General features: G+C 42.0%; 1 protein-coding gene and 2 pseudogenes across 6 annotated transcripts in view; 1 reads left to right on the top strand and 2 right to left on the bottom strand.

Annotated features, from left to right (window-relative positions):
* The window catches only part of KCNG3 (potassium voltage-gated channel modifier subfamily G member 3), a 105,476-nt gene that overhangs the window by 67,276 nt on the left and 16,925 nt on the right, over nucleotides 1-21,275 (bottom strand). The gene's annotated exons all lie outside the window — the stretch shown is intronic.
* Nucleotides 7,329-8,232, bottom strand: LOC103784549 (voltage-dependent anion-selective channel protein 1-like; annotated as a pseudogene).
* LOC106634452 (small ribosomal subunit protein uS15-like) lies at nucleotides 12,774-14,521 on the top strand (annotated as a pseudogene).

Below are 21,275 nucleotides of genomic sequence, written 5' to 3'. Positions count from 1 at the left end.
ACTCCAGACTAGGCAACAGACCAAAATCCTGTCTCTTAAAAAAAAAAAAAATTAAAAATTAAAAAATTATATATATGTATGTACAGCTGAAAGCTGAATCTGAATAGCTGACTTGGAAAAGCTAAATGAATTACACAAGCAATAGGCCAACACAGAAAACCACCTAAAATAATAATTATATACATATAGTTATTATATACCTATAATATGTGCATATATAATTATATTACACTTAAAATAATATATAGTATATTTTAAATATAGTACAATATCATAATGTGTAAGAATATAAAATAAGGAAATGTTATATGAATCCAAACTCCAATAACTTTGTTACTTACTAATCATATTTACACTGAAATAGAATTTTAAGATAAAACTTAACAGTTTTGGCAGGGAAAAATGAAATTTATTTACAACTTCTTTGAAGCCATAAATATTGACACATCAGTATAAGATGAAAGGCATAGACTGCAATCATTTTTTAACCTCTCCAAAAATAATATGGCCAGGTGCAGTGGCTCACACCTGTAATCCCAACACTTTAGGAGGCCAAGGCAGGAGGATTACTTGAGTAATCTTCTTAGTAGTTCGAGTCCAGTCTGGGCAACATGTCAAAACCCTGTCTCTACAAAAAATACAAAAATTAGCCAGGCATGATGGTGCATGCCTGCAGTCCCAGTTACTGAGGAGGCTGAGGAGGAGCACCTGAGCCCAGGGATGCAGTGGGCCATGATCGCACCATATATTCCAGCCTAAGCAAGAGTGAGACCAGCCTCAAAAAACAAACAAAAAAAGATTTGTGACCATTATTATTATTACTGCAAACCATCTCTGAGCTCAGAGCCTTCTATTTACAAAAGGAGTTCAGTTCAAGTCCAACTTAAAAACATTTTAAAAGAAAGTAAACAGTATGCCCAACTAGAAGAGCAATCACCACAATCAAGTCATCAGCAGCTTAAATCAGCCTTAACAACCCCAGGAGTGCCACAAAAGGAAAAGTTACCCTTCTTACTCCAAGCCTTCAGATTTAAATGTACAAAGCATTTCCAATCACATTTCTAACAGGCATGTACAATGTAATAACACAAGGCACAATAAAAATTTCCAGCAAACTGCACATCAACCGCCACTTCATTACCTAGAGTCTTTCATGTCCTTATAAGAGTTTTCTCCACAACAATTGGTTAAATAGGAAAAAAGTAGGGTTTTTTTGAGAGAAAAAAACATGATTTTTTTCTTACACACTTTAATTATCTTACAGAGAAAAAATATATACCATTCGTACCTCTTTATCTTCCAACCTAGATCAATAATAAATTAAAACACATAATTGAACACTTATTCAAGTTCCAAACATCTTTCTATACATTTACATACTAATTCACTTAATTCTCACAACTGTATGCAATAGGTTTTGTTATGATCCCCACCTACAAATGAGGAGACTAAGCCAAAGAGAATTAATTAGTGGCCAAGTGCGGTAGCTCATGCCCATAATCCCAACACTTTGGGAGGCCAAGAAAGGCAGACTGCTTGAGCCCAGGAGTTCAAGACCAGTTTGGGCAACGTGACGAAACTCCCTCTGCAAAATACAGAAGAAAAAAAAAAATTAGCCAAGCATGGGGGCACACGCCTGTACTGCCAGCAACCTGGGAGGCTGAGGTAAAAGGGTTCCTTGAGCCTGGGGAGGTTGAAGCTGAAGTGAGCTGTGATTGTGCCACCGCACTCCAGCTGGGCGACAGAGAGACTTTGTTTCAAAAAAAAAAAGAGAGAAGTAACTAGATCATGTCACACAGATAATAAATGGCAGGTTAATAATATTTACAAGGCTGGCCAGGCACGGTGGCTCATGCCTGTAATCCTAGCACTTTGGGAGGCCGAGGCAGGCAGATCACACACACACACACACACACACACACACACACACACACACACACACACACAAGGCTGGGCGCAGTGGCTCACACCTCTGATCCCAACACTGGGAGGCCAAGGCAGAAGGATCACTTGGGCCCAGGAGTTCGAGGCTGCAGTGAGCTATGATCACACCACTGCACTCCAGCCTGGGTAACAGAGTGAGACCCTATCTCTAAAAAAAAAAAAGAAATGTACAAAGCCAGGTGTGGTGTCACGCACCTGTAGTCTCCTAGCTACTTGGGAAGCTGAGGAAGGAAGATCACTTGAGCTCAGGCTTCAAAACCAGCCTGAGCAATATAGTGAAACCCCTCATCTCAATATATAAATAAGTAAATTTTAAACAAACAAAATATATGTACTCACTGACTAAGTCATACCTTGAATCACGCCTGGGATTCATGGATGTCCCTATATAGCTACAGTCAATGTATGTGTTAATTTTTACATTCCTCACTTGATACTATTTTGTTTCCTCATGCTCACATTTGGACGGCCATTTCATTAGGATATGTGGCAGGACAACGATAATGATGAATGAAAAGTTCACTCTCTCAAAGTCATTGGGATTGGCCACAGAGAACTGGGCTCCTCCCACAGTTTTTAAGGGGCTGCTATTATTCTGTCGGATCTCTTTTCCTGCAATCACCTCCACCTTTGCTTTTCTCACTTTCCCTTAGCAGACAGGAACATGCGCCCTTGCCTGAGGAATCTGGCCTCTGCCTCCTAAACACAGTTTACCCTCTGTGGTTCCTCTGTCCTCTGTTTTGGCAACAGAGGTACCAGATTCACATTCTCTCTTTATTGGGAAACAGGGACTGATGACCCCCTACAAAGAAACAACCAAGTTCCTGACTGCAAATGCAAAGGCAACAATACCTGTCCTGCTAAGACAGGGGCTATCCATCACATATAAATCTCCATCAAAGTGTGTTTCTGTGAAAAATTACAGGCAATTACTACAAATAACCCTTATCTTTTCTGACTCCTTTTGGCATAATTCAATATTCAACCCAAATACATGACTTAAGTGCATTGGAGTGTCTGCAGTGTAGCCCAAGGTAGTGTCTTGCAAGGAGTTCTGTCCTGCTAGTGTGAGCTTGTAGAGACAGACTCTAAAACCTCAGAAAGAAGCAACATAGGAGACCCCATTACTTAAAAAAGAAAAAAAAAAAAAAGGAACCTCAGGAAGAAACAGTTTTGATATTATGTCAGTGTGGGGTAGGCTTTTGTTTCTTAAACTTTTAGAGATGAAGAACTGAGACCATTCAACATACAAGAGAAGACAGAATGGCCAGACGCCTGAAATCCCAGCACTTTTCGAGGCCAAGGTGGGTGGATTACCTGAGGTCAGGAGTTCAAGACGAGTCCGACCAACATGGTGAAACCCTGTCTCTACTAAAAATACAAAATTAGCTGGGCGTGGTGGCACACGCCTGTAATCCCAGATACTCGGGAGGCTTAGGCAGGAGAATCGCTTGAACCCGGGATGTGGAGGTTGCAGTGAGCCAAGATCGCACCACTGCACTCCAGACTGGGCAACAAGAGCGAAACTCCGTCGTCTCAAAAAAAAAAAAAAAAAATAGAGAGCGTGAGAAGACAGAATGGTATTATGGTATTATGACCCCCCAGATACCCAGCCCCATTTACCATCAGCCCAAAGCCAGTTCTGCCCCGCTCCACATCCTCATCTACTTCCCTCATGTCTTATTTTGAAATAAATCTCAGAGTGTGGGCATTTATCCCAGAGTCCTTTCTCACCCTCCCTGCCTGGCAAGTCAACTAATGTGCACAAAGGAGGCACGAAATGTGCATGGCTTCAGTCTGAGTCTCTTGAGACAGGTCACTTGTAGCCAGGATGATGCAATGTCCTCAAGTCAGGATGGGATGACAACATATTAACCTGGATGTGGCTGTAAGCCCATGGAGCCCATTAATTCATTCACCATGCAACAAAGCTCATGAGTGACTGCCTAATGTATGTCAGGCTCTACAGAGCCACAGAGAGGTGCATAAAGATAAACTAAAGATAGAACTTAAGCACAGTTATGTAAGATGTTATCGGCCGGGCGTGGTGGCTCACGCCTGTAATCCCAGCTCTTTGGGAGGTCAAGGCGGGTGGATCACGAGGTCAGGAGATCGAGACCATGCTGGCTAACATGGTGAAACGCTGTCTCTACTAAAAATACAAAAAATTAGCTGGGCATGGTGGCGGACACCTGTAGTCCTAGCTACTCGGGAGGCTGAGGCAGGAGAACGGTGTGAACCTGGGAGGTGGAGCTTGCAGGGAGCCGAGATTGCACCACTGCACTCCAGCCTGGGCAATAGAGAGAGACTCCATCTCAAAAAGAAAAAAAAAAAAAAGATGTTATCATTGGGGAAACCAGATGCAGGGTAAAACAGAACTCTCTGTGCTGTTTTTGCAACTTCTTGCAAGTACAAAACTATTTTAAGCCAGGCAAGGTGGCTTACATCTGTAATCCCAGCACTTTGAGAGGTTGAGGTGGGAGGACTTCTTGAAGCCAGGAGTATGAGACCAGCATGGACAACATAGCAAGACCCTTATCTCTACAAAAAAAATAGCAGGCATGATGGTGCACGCCTGTAGCCCTAGCTACTCAGAAGGTGGGAGAATTGCCTGTACCCAGGAGTTTGAGGCTGCAGTGAGTCATGATTATACCACTGCACTCCAGCCTGGGCAACAAAGCAACACTCTCTCTAAATATAAATCAATTAACTAATTAATTAATAATTAAATCATTTCAAAATAAAAGGATTTTAAAAAGAAGATAAAACAGACTGAAAGTTTGCGACCTAGCAAAGGGTAAGATATACCCTCCCTAACAACAATCCAATCCTTAAAAACTCAAAAATAGAATGTAGAAAGTAATAAATGCTATAATTGATGTGCATTAAGTTCAGAAGAAGATAAGTTTTTCTTCATCTGGGAGACCACGGAAGGCTTCTTTGAGAAAGTGGCGATTTAATTTGGCAAAAACAAAATCAGGAAAGTGCCAGATACCTGATGAAGTAAAAGCAATTACATTTAAAAAGTTAACAAAACAAAACACAGATGTGAGCAGATGCCCTACATAGATTAAACAGGTGCACGACACTGGGCCACTGACCAGTGTTTAGGCTTCCCCTAAATGGAAAGGCAAGTGAAGAAAACAAAAGGTACCCCAAAACATCTTACAAGAAAATGGCTACTCTGACTATTCCTTCGATTTTCTTAACTGATAAAAAGGTAGGCCAGGCGCGGTGGCTCATATCTGTAATCCCAGCACTTTGGGAGGCCGAGGTGGGCGGATCACAAGGTCAGGAGATTAAGACCACCCTGGCTAACGTGGTGAAACCCCATCTCTACTAAAAATACAAAAAATTAGCCAGGCGTGGCAGCATGCGTCTGTAGTCCCAGCTACTAGGGAGGCTGAGGCAGGAGGATGGCGTGAACTCAGGAGGCAGAGCTTGCAGTGAGCCGAGATCACGCCACTGCACTCCAGCCTGGGTGACACAGCAAGACTCTGTCTCAAAAAAAAAAAAAAAGGTAGACATCATCTTCTAGGAGCTAATTTACATAAAGAATTTCATCCATCCCATGCATCAGTGTTCGTGTTCATTACCCTCTAACAGAGGACTTGGGTTGCTTTTTCCTTAGCTCTGAACTGGCTCCATGGACAAACCAGAGGTGTTTCTGTGTGCGCCTTGCCTGAGGCTCTTGAGAGTCAGAGACTCTCAAGATTTCTGACTGACCCAGAAATCAGGGTGCACTTCTCTTCACCAGAGCCAGGGAGTGTGTTTTCAGAAGACTACCATGCTGTAGAGGACATATGCATACAGGCGAAGAGATCAAAAATCTGTGGTTCTGACTCTCACTGCTAAAAACTTTCCAGAGATGACAGCAGCAGAAACCCAGGCCTGACAGCACCTGTGGTCCCCGGCCCCACACTCTCCACTCCGGGTGGGCCCCCTTAATCTTCAGGTGCCACAATCCCTTCCTGCACCTTCACCACCACCCCAATGTACATATATTTGCCTAAATAATACAAGAAGATCAATCTCAATAATCTGTTCCTATTCCATATATGACTACCACATGGGTTCTATTCCCTTTTTATTTAACTGGCAGTTCATTAGTAAAAGAATTATGAGACTAGAAAGGATATCAAGATCTACCTCTTCAAACAAGATCACCTTACAAAAAGTGATAACAATTCTTTTCTTTAATAGTATTTTACCATTTTGGCTTCAAGATAGTTTTTATCTACAGAACAACTTGGGAAGATGAATTTCAACAAATGATATTTTTAATTTTTTGAGGTTTCAATATTTTATTCAAGTTTTATTTTAAGTGATGTTAATTACAGCACTTGAAGGGGAGGATCTAATTCCACACAAAATGAAAGACTCTAAAATGTACCCATTAAACTGCTAAAAAATAAATTGAGTGGTGAGAATGCAACAGAAGTCCAATTTAGATTTTAAGTGTTGTCACCATGTGATTACAATCACACACCCTCTCCCCAGCTTATAGCTGGAGCTCCTGGAAGCTATTTCATACTCTAGTGCAAGGGCAAAAAAGCACAACGAGAAGGAATTCAGTCCTGAATTATCAGCTTCATCAGATCCACCCTCTCCACCCCAAAATGGTAGAAAAGAAGCAGCTATCACACCCTGCAGACCTTTTGGTATAAGACAGGTGATGAAGGACTGGGATGGGAACAGGTCATGAAGATCTGTCTAAAAAGATCCCTTAGCCGGGTGCAGTGGCTCATGCCTGGAATCCCAGCACTTTGGATTACTTGAGGTCAGGAGTTGGAGACCAGCCTGGTCAACATGGTTAAACCCCGTCTCTATTAAAAATACAAAAATTAGCCGGGCGTGGTGGCACGTGCCTGTAATCCTAGCTACTGGAGAGGCTGAGGCACGAGAATCACTTGAACCCACGAGGCAGAGGTTACAGTGAGCTGAGACTACAGCACTGCACTCCAGCCTGGGCGACAGAGTGAGACTCCGTCTCAAAAATAAATAAATTAATAATAAAAATTAAAAAGTCTTTGTCAGGTGAATTTGTACACACCATGAAGCAATGAGCCTCTGATCAACTGGGGTTAGGAAACCAAGGTTCAATTATCAGGAAGTCACAGTTTCATTCATTTATTCAATACAAATTTACAAAGTGCCTGTACATAATCATCTTCCACTTGCAGCCACTGCAAGATTTTTTTAAAACCTGGCATCTCTAGAAGGGCTACCAAATTCCCCCCAAGTCTACAGCTAAAAGGACCTTTTTTGGAATTGGGTTTCTTCTGTATGTCTGAAAAGGTAGCACTCTTTGAATCATCTTTAACCTGGAGGTCTAGCATGAAATGTAGCAATACTTGCATCTCAAATATATGTTAAAAGATACATTAAATTCTGAAGGTAGCTACACTGCAAAATAGTTTAAAATTAAACAACTGTACAGTATTCATTTGTGCTTGAAATTCTAGTCCTAGACCAAGCTCATGGCCACCAGCATCGACGTTCTTGCCATCCAGCTGAGCTGACAGCATCAGCTTGACACTTGGCTTTACGGTCTGAGTGTACCCTAAACCTATCAGGCTAGGGTTGTACACTTTAGCCAAGAAGCAGGCATCAGGGTCCATCTGATATTTGCCTGCTGTTCTGAAGTGAGTGTTACTGTTTCCTGATATCCAGGCAAGCTTAACAGCAGTCTCCAACTTCTTATTCACCTCTGGGAAACAAAGGTGCCAAACTCTGCCCCGTCATTCACATAAGTGTGAAGCTGGAATTCATCAATCTCGTAGCCAAGAGTAAAGTCCCTCTGCTTCTCTTAAAACTCTGTGGTCTCAAAATTCATCCGGTAGCCAGCCAGCCAGCCCTCATAACCCAGCACTAGGGCACCCCAGATTGAAGCCTCAACAATCCACGGTGCAACCCAGGTTGATATGCTCCTGCCTATAACAGTTTTGATTTTAGCATTTTTCCCCCCAGCATTAGGTGACAAGCGATGAATCAAAGGTCAGCTTCAGTCGACATGCAAGCTGATCCTCCACGCAATCTCGGTGCCCGGTGTGCGGTCAGTGTTTCATTTCTCCATAATTGTCAGGCCATATCTGGTCCATCTGTACTTGGTTCGCAGGCTGCCAGTCACTTTGGTGGCCTCAGTGTTGGCTGAGCCTAGTTTGTAAATTCTAATCCCTTCTCAGATTTTGTTTTCAAATCAAGTTTTATTAAGCCAAATCCATAGCCCTTGGTGAACACATCCCTGGCAGATTTGCCAAGATCAGCGTACGTGGGAGGCTTAACCATCTTCTGCTTAGAGGCGGTGGCAGTGGGCTCAGTGGTGGTGGCAGGCTCGGTGGTGGCTGCAGCGGGGGCTGCCTCAACAAATGACATTTTGAAAAGCGAGGTAGTTCATTCTGATACCATTATTTGCTATTTCCTAACAACAGGTAACTAATGTGTCCAGTGCTCAACTCAGATTATTTTTACTTAACTACTGTGTACTAGGTACTCACTGCAAACATTAGGACAATGGTACTTCTACGCACACAAAGTTTCCAACGTGTACATTAAAACAAGTTGCCCAGGTTGGTCTAGAACTGCTGGCCTCAAGTGATCCACCTGCCTTGGCCTCCCAAAGTGCTCAGATTACAGACCATGAGCCACTGAGCCTGGCCAAAACAAAAGATTTAAACAAAGGGATATTTCAAAGTATCTAGACTATAAGGTCTTCCTGAAACAATAAGCTAAGTGTTTTAGTCTATAGTCATGAATACAAAAACATTCGCAGTACTAAAAGCAGCAATACTCGAATACTCCGAGTACTGAGGTATTGCTGACTCCTAACTCTCCACAGATAACAGCTAAAATGCATGAGTTATCATCCAAGGCTTCAGATCTGCCACTCTCCGCCTTGTACCATCTGCTCCAACTAATGGAAAGTAACACAGTCCCCAGTCTTCTCACGCCTCTTGCCTTTGCACATCTACCCTCCCTTCTTGGCCAGCATCAACCAGGCCTTCAAGTCTGAGCTCAAGGATCACCACCCCAGGGAATCCTTATCTTAGGTCCACTAGCATGGCTGAGCTTCTCCCTGATGTTCCTACAGCAGCCAGTCCTTATCTCTAGCAGTGCACATAGCACATCGTGTAGTGGTTGTACATTCAGCCGTCTGTCTCTCCAGCTAGGAAGCAAGCAGGGCTGTGTGTCTTTAAAAAAAAAACACAAAAAACACTATATTGCCTAATCATGGCACTTAATAGGTACCCAGAAAATACGTTGTTTGACTAAATTAATGGTACAAAAAATTTAATCATTAGAGAGTTCAACTGTTTTATCAGTCTAATGGAATATTTAGGACAAAATGATATATTTGGTGTGTTGATTTTAACAATTAGAGATAATGCATTACTATCCTTACTTCATACCACACACAAAAATTAATGAGAATGAGTGTAGTACTAAATTTAAAAGTGAAAACTTTAAGATTTTATTTTTTTAAGAGTATTTAACTTCTTTCTTTCTTTCTTTCTTTCTTTTTTTTTTGAAACAGGGTTTGGCTCTGTCGCTCAGCCTGGAGTGCAGTGGCACGATCATGGCTCACTGCAACCTCTACCTCCCGGGCTCAGGTGATCCTCCCACCTCAGCCTCCCAAGTAGCTCGGACTACAGGTGTGCACCACCACGCCCAACTAGTTTTTGTATTTTTAGCAGAGACGGGATTTCACCATGTTGCCCAGGCTGGTCTTGAACTCCTGGGCTCAAGTGATCCACCCACCTCAGCCTCCCAAAGTGCTAGTATTACAGGAGTGAGCCATTGTCCTCAGCCTATAAAGATTTTAGAAGAAAACACAGGAGTAATGTTTGTGACTGAGCAAGTAGGCAAACTTTCTTACGTAGGGCACAAAAAGTAGTAATCAAGAAAGAAAATACTGATAAATTAGACTTCACCAAAATTTAAAACTTTAGTATAGTAAAAGACACCACTAAGAAAATAAATTGGCAAACCAAAAAACTAGAGGAAAATATTCACAACACATTTATCTGACAAAGGACTAGTATCCAGATTGTACAAAGAACTCCTAAAACTCAATAGCAAAAATAACCCATTTTTTAAAAAATAGGCTAACTATGTGGACAAACATTTCACATAATAAATTATGTAAAAAGCCAATAAGCTAATGAAAATGATGATCAACTCTGTCATCAGAGAAATTAACACCACAATGAGATATTACTACACTTCAGACAGAATAACAAAAATTTGTAAAACCAATAACACCAAGTTTGTGAAGTAACTGAAACCGTATACAGTCATACACCACATAATGACATTTCTGTCAACAATGGATCGTATATATGACAGTAGTTCCATAAGATTATAATACTGCATTTTTACTATACCTTTTCTCTGTTTAGGTATGTTTAAATACACAAATAGGCTAGGCGCAATGGCTCACATCTGTAATCCCAACACCTTGAGAGGCCAAGCTAGGCGGATCACCTAAGGTCAGGAGTTCGAGACCAGCCTGGTCAACATGGTGAAACCCTGTCTCTAACAAAAATACAAAAATTAGTCAGGCGTGGTGGTGCCTGCCTGTAATCCTAGCTACTCGGGAGGCTGAGGCAGGAGAATCGCTTGAAACCAGGAGGCGGAGGTTGCAGTGAGCCAAGATCATGTGCCACTGCACTCCAGCCTCAGCAACAGAGAGAGACTCTGTCTCAAACAAACAAAAACAAAAACAAAAACGAAATACAATACACAAGTATTTACCACTGTGTTGTAACTGCCTACAGTATTCAGTAGATTCTGCATAAGTTTGTGGCCTAGGAGCAATAGGCTATACCATACAGCCTAAGTGGTGAAGTATGTAGCAGGCAGTACCATCTAGGTTTGTGTGAGGATGCTCTATGACGTTCACAGAGCAAAGAAATCTCCCAAGATCTCCCGTCGTTATGCGACACACGACTGTGTACTGTTGGTGGGAGTACAGAATGGTAGACTGGTACAAAAGTTAATTGTGGTTTTTGCCATAGGAATTAGTGGCAAAAACTGCAAATACTCTTCCTTTTTTTTTTTTTTTTTTTTTGAGATGGCGTCTCGCTCTGTCATCCAGGCTGGAGTGCAGTGGTGCGATTTCGGCTCACTGCAACCTCTGCCACCCGGGTTCAAGCGATTCTCCTGCCACAGCCTCCCTAGTAGCTGGGATTACAGGCACTTGCCACCACGTCTGGCTAATTTTTGTATTTTAAGTAGAGATGGGGTTTCACCATGTTGGCCGGGCTGGTCTCCAACTCTTGACCTCAGGTGATCCGCCCGCCTCGGCCTCCCAAAGTGCTGGGATTATAGGCAGGAGCCACTGCGCCCGGCCAAAAACAGATCTTTTATAAAAACATAAAAATATATTAAACCACTCCATGAAGATAAATGTGAAAATTTAGGTGAAATGGACAATTTCCCAGAAAAATGAATCAGACCAAAATTTTCAGTTTTAGAATAACTGTAAAAACTGAACGGTCCTACAATCATGAAAAAAATTGAATCTACACTTTGACATCTATTCACCAAAAGATGCATACTGGGTCCAGATGATTTTACAGGCAAGTTCTATCATATACCAAGCATGAATAATCCCTATTTTATATAACACTATCCCAAATAATTAAAAAAGCAGTCACCAACTCATTTTAAAAAGTCAGTGAAAGGCCAGTCGCAGCAACTCACGCCTGTAATCCCAGCACTTTGGGAGGCCAAGGCGGGTGGATCATCTGAGGCCAGGAGTGCAAGACCAGCCTGGCCAACATGGTGAAAACTCATCTCTACTAAAAATACAAAAATGAGCCAGGCATGGTGGCACATGCCTGTAATCCCAGCTACTCAGGAGGCTGAGGCAGGAGAATCACTTGAACCCAGGAGGTGGAGGTTGCAGTGAACTGAGATCATGCCACTGCACTCCAGCCTGGGTGACAGAGTGAGACTCTGTTTCAAAAAAAAAAAAAATTAGAACCAGGTGTGATGGCTCACAACAGTAATCCTAGCGCTTTGGGAGGCCAAGGCAGGCAGACTGCTTGAGCCCAGGAGTTCAAGACCAGCCTGGACAACATGGCGAAACTCTTGTCTCTACAAAAAATACAAAAATTAGCCAGGCATGGTAGCATGCCCCTATAGTCCTAGCTACTGGGGAGCTGAGGTGGGAGGATCACCCAAGCCTGGAGAGATTGAGGCTGCAGTGAGCCATTATCATGCCACTGCACATCAGCCTGGGTGACAGAATGAGACCCTGTCTCAAAAAAAAAAAAAAAGTTACTGAAATGTTGATACCAAACCCAGACAGACAGTACAAGAGAGAAAAACTGTAGGCCAATCTTACTTAGGAACACAGATGCAAAAATTCTACATAAATTAGCAAATGTGATCCAAAAATGCATTTAAAAATAAAAATAAAAAGACAAGAATGCCGGCTGTCACCATTTCTCATCAGTACAACTCTAGAGGGTTTAGTCACTGCAGCAAGACAAAGGTATTATAAAGGTTGCAAAGACTGTCTTTATTTCCAGACAGTATCACTGTCTACATTACAACAAAAATAGACCCTTGGAATTATTAGAATAAATGAAAAGTACAGGTGCTCTTTGACATACAATGAAGTTAAATTCCAATAAACTCATCATAAAATCAAAAAATCTTAAATTGAACCATCATAAATTAGGGACAGTCTATACTGCTACAAGTAAGATGAAGGTACAAAATCAACTGTACAGCTATATCAGCAAAAGGCAGAAATTATAATTTTTAAAAAGGATATAATCAGCAATAGCAACACAAGTTATAAGGTACCTAGATATAAATCTAACAAAAGATATAAAATAATTTTTAGATGAAAATCATAAAACTTTATTGAAAGACATTAAAGAATAGTGGAGTAAGTGGAATTATATACTATGTTCATGGATAATAAAACTAAATAATGTAAAAATGCCCACTCTCACGCTGGGCGCAGTGTCTCACACCTGTAATCTCAGCACTTTGGGAGGCTGAGGCAAGTGGATCACGAGGTTAGGAGTTCAAGACCAACCTGGCCAAGATGGTGAAACCCCGTCTCTACTAAAAATACAAAAAAAGTAGCTGGGCGTGGTGGCAGGCACCTGTAATCTCAACTACTCCAGAGGCTGAGGCAGAGAATTGCTTGAACCTGGGAGGCGGAGGTTTCAGTGAGCTGAGATCATGCCACTGCACTACAGCCTGGGCGACACAGCAAGACTCCGTCTCCAAAAAAAAAAAAAAAAAAAAAAAAAGGCCAACTCTCTAAATCCATAAATTTAATGCAAAAAATTTTAGTGTAATGTGATCAAAATTCCCAAGAAGGGTTTTCATGGTAATTAATAAGCTGATTATATTATTTCAGTAATTAAGACAGTATAGTGTGAATGCTGGAATTAATAGGATGGCAGGCCGGGCGCAGTGGCTCACACTTGTAATTCCAGCACTTTGGGAGGCCGAGGCAGCTGGATCACGAGGTCAGGAGGTGGAGACCAGCCTGGCCAACATGGGGAAACCCCATCTCTACTAAAAATAACAAAAATTAGCCAGGTGTGGTGGTGCATGCCTGTAATCCCAGCTACTCAGGAGGCCGAGGCAGAAGGATCGCTTGAACCCAAGAGGCGGAGGTTGCAGAGAGCCAAGATCAGGCCATTGCACACCAGCCTGGGTGACAGAGCAAGACTCTGTCTCAAAAAAAAAAAAAAATAGGATAGTGAACCTAGAAGTAGATCCACATACCCACAGAAACAAGATAAATGGCAAATGAGGCTCTTCAGATTAGTGAAGTACATACTGGACTATTCTGTAGTGCTAAGGAAAGTGTTATCCACGTGAATAAAATTAAATTCCTCACATAAATAATAATAGGTGGACTAAAGACTCAATTTGAAATGTAAAAGTTAAGTAAATTATTTATAAATATATTTAAAACTTTAAAGAAAATATAAAAGAATCTTTATGATCTTGGAGACGATATTGGATATTTTCTCAGACAAGTTAAAAATCACACTAATCATAAAGAAAAATTTGATAAATTTGTCTGTTAAAATGTACAGCTTCTTTCTTTCGCTGCCTGACTGCTGCCATCATGGGTTGCATGCATGCTCCCAGGAAGGGCCTGTCCTGGTTGGCTCTGCCCTAACACTGCAGCATCACCACTTGGCTAAAGTTGACATCTGATGAAATGAAGGAGATTTACAAACTGGCCAACAAGGCCTGACTCCTTCACAAACCGGTGTGATACGGAGAGACACATGGTGTTGCACAAGTACGTTTTGTGACAGGCAATAAAATCTTAAGAATTCTTAAGTCCAAAGGACTTGCTCCTGATCTCCCTGAAGATCTCTACCATTTAATTAAGAAAGCAGTTGCTGTTCAAAAGCATCTTGAGAGGAATAGAAAGGATAAGGATGCTAAATTCTGTCTGATTCTGATACAGCGTCAGATTCACCATTTGGCTTGATATTATAAGACAAAGCGAGTCCTCCCTCCCAATTGGAAATATGAGTCATCTACAGCCTCTGTCCTGGTCGCATAAATTTGTCTATGTACTCACGCAATAAAATAATTGTTTAAATTTTTTAAAAATGTACAGATTCTATAAGCCCCAAAACACCATAAACAAAGTAAAAATACCAGCCACAGTCAGAAAGATATTTGCAGTCAGGCATTGTAGCTCACGCCTGTACTCCAGACACTTCGAGGTCAGTACAGGAGGACTGCAGGAGTTCAAGACCAGCCTGTGCAACATAGTAAGACCCTGTTTCTACAAATATTTTAAAATAAATAAATAAGACAAAATATTTGCAATACACAATCAGTACCTAGGATGTATAATCAACCATTTAGAAAAAGAAAAGTCAGGATCAAGCATGGTGGCTCACAACTGTAATCCCAGCACTTTGGGAGGCTGAGGCAGGCAGATGGCTTGAGCCCAGGAGTTTGAAACCGGCCTGGGCAACACAGTGGGACCCTGTCTCTACAAAAAAGTACAAAAATTAGCCAGACGTGGTGGCATATGTCTGTAGTCCCAGGTACTCAGGAGGCTGACATGGGAGGCTGAGGCTGCAGTGAGCCATGGTCACATCACTGCACTCCAGCCTGGGCAACAGAGCAAGACCTTGTCTCAAAAAAAAAGAAGTGGGGGGCCAGGTGGCGTGGCTCTCACATCTGTAATCCCAGCACTTTGGGAGGCAAAAGTGGAAGGATCACTTGAGGATCGAGACCAGCCTGGGCAACACAGTGAGATCCTAACTCTACAAAAAATGTTTAAATTAGCCAGGCGTGGTGGTAAATGCCTGTAGCACCAGCTACTTGGAAAGCTGAGGCTAGAGGATCACTTGAGCCTAGGGCTTCAAGGCTGCAGTGAGCTATGATCGTGCCACTGAACTCCAGCCTCGGCAACAGAGTGAGACTGTCTCAAAAAAGTGTGTGTGTGTGTGTGTGTGTGTGTGTGTGTGTGTGTATATTCACACAAAAATTTGGACACAAATGTTTATAGCAGTCATAATAATCAAAAAGTAAAAACAATACAAATGTTCAACCGATGAATGGGTAAACAACATGTTGCATAACCATACAATAGATTATTATCCAATCATAAAAGGAATAAAATACCACATGGATGAATCTTGATAATAAACTAAGTGAAAGCAGCCAGACACAAAAGGCTCCATGTTGTATAACTGTATTCATATGAAATGTCCAGAATAGGCAAATCCATGGAGATAGATAGCAGATGGTTGTCAGGGTATGCGAGGAGGGGGAACAGGGTGTGACTACTAACAAGTAGGTTTCTTTTTGGGGTGATGAAAATGTTCTGGAATAGTGATGATAGTTGTACAATGTAGTGCATATCATAAAAACCACCAAATTGTATACTTGAAATGGTAAATTTTGTTACATGGATTATATCTCAATTTTTAAAAAAGGAATGAGCAATACAAACAACATGCAGATAAATGTTTTTACACATTATGCTCATCAAAAGAAGCCAGCCATGAGGCTGGGTACAGTGGCTCATGCCTGTAATCCCAGCACTTTGGGAGGCAGAGGCAGGAGAATTGCTCTAGCCCAGGAGGTTGAGGCTGTAGTGAGCCATGACTGCACCACTGCACTCCAGCCTAAGTGACACAGCGAGACCCTGTATCTCAAAAAAAAAAAAAAAGAAAGAAAAAAGAAAAAAAGCAAAATATATTTCATACCTACCAGATTAGCAAAGTGTTAAAGTCTGACAACATGTAGAAATGGCAAGGATATTGAACAACAGGACTTCTATTCACTACTGTTAAGAATATAAATCAGTAGAACTACTCTGGAGAGCTATTTAGCAACATCGAGGAGAGATGTGCATACTTTTCAATACAGCAACTCCAATCCTAGGTAGATGCATTAAAGAAGGTCTCCTACATGTGCACTGAGACATGAACAAAACTATTCATTGCAGCACTACAGTAATAGCAAAATTTCTGTGAACAAAAGAACAAATAAATCAATTCCTACTACATTACAGTTAAAATGCAAGGGCTACAGCCATAGAAATCAAACGTGAACATGAAGTTGAACTAAAAAGGCAAGCTCTGGACTCCATTGATTATACCATTATAAAAACAGTGTATGCAAAACAATGCTATATTTCGTGTACATAATCATATATTAAATGTATTTTTAAGTACATGGGAATAACATCAAAGTCAGGAGAGTGCCACTTTCTGTGGAAAATGAAGGGATTTCAATGGGAAAGAGGCACTCAGTAAACTTCGACTGCATTTTTTTTTTTTTTTTTGAGACAAGGACTCACGCTGTTACCCAGGCTGGAGTCCACTGGCACGATCTCGGCTCACTGCAACCTCTCTCTCCTGGGTTCCAGCGATTCTCCACCTCAGCCTCCCCAGTAGCTGGGACTACAGGCATATGCCAACATACCCGGCTAATTTTTGTATTTTTTGGTAAAGACAGGGTTTCACCACGTTGCACAGGCTGGTCTCAAACTATTGGCCTCAGGTGATATACCCGCCTCGGCCTCCCAAAGTGCTGGGATTACAGGCTCAACGATATATCTATAGATCTATACATATATCGATATATCTAGATATCTATATACAGATATCTATGTAAATATATAATCTATAAATATATATATATAGATCTATCGATATATATATATATATTTTTTTTTTTTGAAACAGAGTCTCGCTCTGTTGCCCAGGCTGGAGTGCAGTGGCGCAATCTCGGCTCACTGCAAGCTCCGCCTCCTGGGTTCACGCCATTCTCCTGCCTCAGCCTCCCAAGTAGCTGGGACTATAGGCACCCGCCACCACGCCTGGCTAATCTATTTTTAGTAGAGACGGGGTTTCACCGTGTTAGCCTAGATGGTCTCCATCTCCTGACCTCATGATCCACCTGCCTCGGCCTCCCAAAGTGCTGAGATTACAGGTGTGAGCCACCGCGTCCGGCCCTCAACAATATTTTTAATGTTTTATTTCTTTAATTGGGTAGTGGGTAAACAGGTGTTAATTGTGTTATCATCTATTGTTTTTTATATGCCTGAAAGACTTTATAATGACTTTTATGCATAACTTCCTCTTCTACCATTGTAAAGCATGTGTTTCTTTTTGTTTGTTTGTTTTTTTGAGACAGTCTCACTCTGTCTCCCATGGTGGAGTTCAGTGGCCCGATCTCAGCTCACTGCAACCTCCGCCTCCCAGGTTCAAGGGATTCTCCTGCCTCAGCCTCCTGAGTAGCTGGGACTACAGGCACACACCACCATGCCTGACTAATTTTTGTATTTTTAGTAGAGATTGGTTTTCACCATGTTGGCCAGGCTGGTCTCGAACTCCTGACCTCAAGTGATCCGCCTGCCTCAGCCTCCCAAAGTGCTGGGATTACAGGAGTAAGTCACCATGGCTGGCTGTAAAGCATGTGTTTCTTTTATTTCACAGATTGATTTGTTCTGCTTCTTAGGTTTTTGATAGATGTAGTCAAGAAAAACACATTTTGATTGGCATAAGGAATTCGGTTTTTAAATGCTTAAATTTTGCTTTATTTTCAACACTTATATTAGAAAAAAAAATCTTCAGAGCATTTGCTGTAATGACTTAGCACCAACATTTAAATAAATTATTCGGGTTAGGCCAGGCGCGGTGGCTCACGCCTGTAATCCCACCACTTTGGGAAGCAGAGGCAGCTGGATCACTTGAGGCCAGGAGTTCGAGACCAGCCTGGCCAACATGGTGAAACCCCGTCTCTACTAAAAATACAAAAATTAGCTGGGTGTGGTGGTACACACCTGCAGTCCCAGCTACTTGGGAGGCTGAGGCAGGAGAATCACTTGAACCCAGGAGGCAGAGGTTGAAGTGAGCCGAGATCACCCCTTGCTGACCATCCTTATCTTCTGACTCTTGGTGATGCTATTTTGACTTAGTGACCTAGAGCAGTGGGATCCCACAACCCTTGCTCTCGGCGACAGAGCAAGAGTTCATCTCGGGGAGAAAAAAAAACACTGTTCGGCCAGGCATGGTGGCTCATACCTGTAATCCCAGCACTTTGGGAGGCCGAGGTGGGCGGATCACCTGAGTTCAGGAGTTCGAGACCAGCCTGGCCAACGTGGTGAAACCCTGTCTCTACTAAAAATACAAAAATTAGCTGGGCATGGTGACGCGTGCCTATAATCCCAGCTACTCGGGAGCCTGAGGCACGAGAATCGCTTGAACCCAGGAGGCGGAGGTTGCAGTGAGCCAAGATGGCACTACTGCACTCTAGCCTGGTGACAGAGCAAGACTCCATCTCAAAAGAAAAAATAAATATATTTTAAAAACGGTTATGAATCCAAATATTATGTTTTGATATACCTACCAACTCTCATTTTAAAAAATATATACTAATCTTTAACAGAAAATTTACGTTGCTACTTCTTCTCATATATTTCTATTCTGCTTCTCCCACTTAATTTTGCCCTGATATATTTTTTAAACATTTGTCAAATTTTATCAAATCTTACACTTAAGTTTTATGCACTACATTGTAATTTTCACTTAAAATTTTTGTTGTAAAACAAACAAAAAGAAAATTACATATGGACAAATTAAAGAGAACACATAAAGGGGAATTCTTTTGTTCTGATGAATCCTTTTGAAAGCAATAGGTTTGGGAGGGGCCAGCCTGCCTTACTCCAGTGGCAGCTGACCCAATGTACACGACTTCTGCAAACTAATCATAATTAGACCAGGCTACACAAGGGCAAGGAAGCTACCTTATTTCCTCTCTTCTCATCATTGTGTCCTTAGCACACAGTACACAGGTGTTCAGTATATTTGCTGAACAAACTTCTATAACCAAGGTTTAAAAGGACCAACTGTAATATATTTTGATACTTGAAATTTTGTAAACACCCATTACCTTTCTCTGCAACAACAAAAAATAGGCTTACAATTTAACTGTTTAAAATTTCCTGTGCTACTGGGTGCAGTGTAGTCCCAGCTACTTGAGAGGCTGAGGCAGGAGGATAGCCTGAGCCAGGAATTTGGTGCTTCAGTGAGTTATGATCACACCACTGTACTCCAGCCTGAGTGACAGAACAAGCCTCTGTCTCTCTTTTTTTTTTTTTTTTTGAGATAGAGTCTCGCTCTGTCGCCCAGGCTGGAGGAGTACAGTGGTGCGATCTTGGCTCACTGCAACCTCTTTCTCCCAGGTTCAACTGATTCTCGTGCCTCAGCCTCCCGGGTAGCTGGGATAAGAGGTGCACATCATTACACCTGGCTAATTTTTTTATTTTTTTGTAGACACGGGATTTCGCCATGTTGGCCAAGCTGGTCTCGAACTCCTGGCCTCAAGTGATCTGCCACCTCAGCCTCCCAAAGTTCTGTGATTACAGGCATGAGCTGCTGCGCCCAGTCTGAGACTCTGTCTCTTTAAAAAAAAAAAAAAAAAAAAATTCCTGGGACTGTAAATTGTGTCAAATTTTTTCATCAAGTTACCACTCCAAGTATTAATAGGATGCAATTGATCAAAACATGAATATTACAAAATTCAGTATAAAATTAATAAAATCGGGCCAAGCACAGTGGCTCAGCCTGTAATCCCAGCACTTAAGGAAGCCAAGGTGGGTGGATCACCTGAAGTCAGGAGTGTCTGAGACTAGCCTGACCAACATGGTGAAACCCCGTATCTACTAAAAATACAAAATTAGCCAGGAGTGGTGGCACATGCCTGTAATCCCAGCTACTCGGGAGGCTGAGGCAGGAGAATCACTTGAACCCGGGAGGCAGAGGTTGCAGTGAGCCAAGATCGTGCCATTGCACCCCAGCCTGGGCAACAAGAGTGAAACTCCGTCTCATATAATAATAGTAATTAATAAAACATTAAAATTCTATTGAAACTTTTTAAATAAAGTAAGTACAGTTTTTTAAAATTTTTTCAATTATTCATGTCTGTTACAAATTTATCTGTTACAAATTTTACAACCAGGCCGGGCGCAGTGACTCAAACCTGTTATCCCAGCACTTTGGGAAGCCGAGGTGGGAGGATTGCTTGAACTCAGGAGTTCGAGACCAGCCTGGGCAACATAGAGAAACCCAGTCTCTACAAAAAAAAAAATACAAAAAATTAGCCAGGCACGGTGGCACAGGCCTGGAATCTCAGCTACTTGAGAGGCTGAAGTGGGAGGATTGCCTGAGCCCAGGAGGTTAAGGCTGCAGTGGGCTGAGATCATGCCACTGTAATCCAGCCTGGACAACAGAGTGAGATCCTTCTCAATAAAAATTTTAAAAAACAAAAAATTTTGAGACAGAATCTTGCTCTGTCACCCCAGCTGGAGTGCAGTGGCACGATCTCAGCTCACTGCAACCTCTACCTCCTGGGTTCAAGAGATTCTCATGCCTAAGCCTCCCAAGTAGCTGGGGTTATAGGCGCACACCACCATGCCTGGCTAATGATTTTGAATTTTTAGTAGAGACGGAGTTTCACCATGTTGGCCAGGCTGGTCTCGAACTCCTGGCCTCAAGTGATCTGCCAGCCTCAGCCTCCCAAAGTGCTGGGATTACAGGTGTGAGCCACCATGCCCGGACAAAATAAAACATTTGTAAAAAGCAAAGAACTGATAATCATATAACTTTGCAAAAGAATTTGTTGCCCATCATTAGAGTCATTCACTTTCTCACTTCTTCAAAAGTACTGCTTAAGGCCAGGCGTGGTGGCTCACACCTGTAATCCCAGCACTTTGGGAGGCTGAGACGGGCGGATCACGAGGTCCGGAGATCGAGACCATCCTGGCTAACACGGTGAAACCCCGTCTCTACTAAAAAATACAAAAA

This window comes from Pan paniscus, chromosome 12 (assembly GCF_029289425.2).
Source record: "Pan paniscus chromosome 12, NHGRI_mPanPan1-v2.0_pri, whole genome shotgun sequence".
Lineage (NCBI taxonomy): Eukaryota > Metazoa > Chordata > Mammalia > Primates > Hominidae > Pan > Pan paniscus.
Note: the sequence above shows the minus strand (reverse complement) of the source record. Positions and strands in the feature narration are given on the sequence as shown.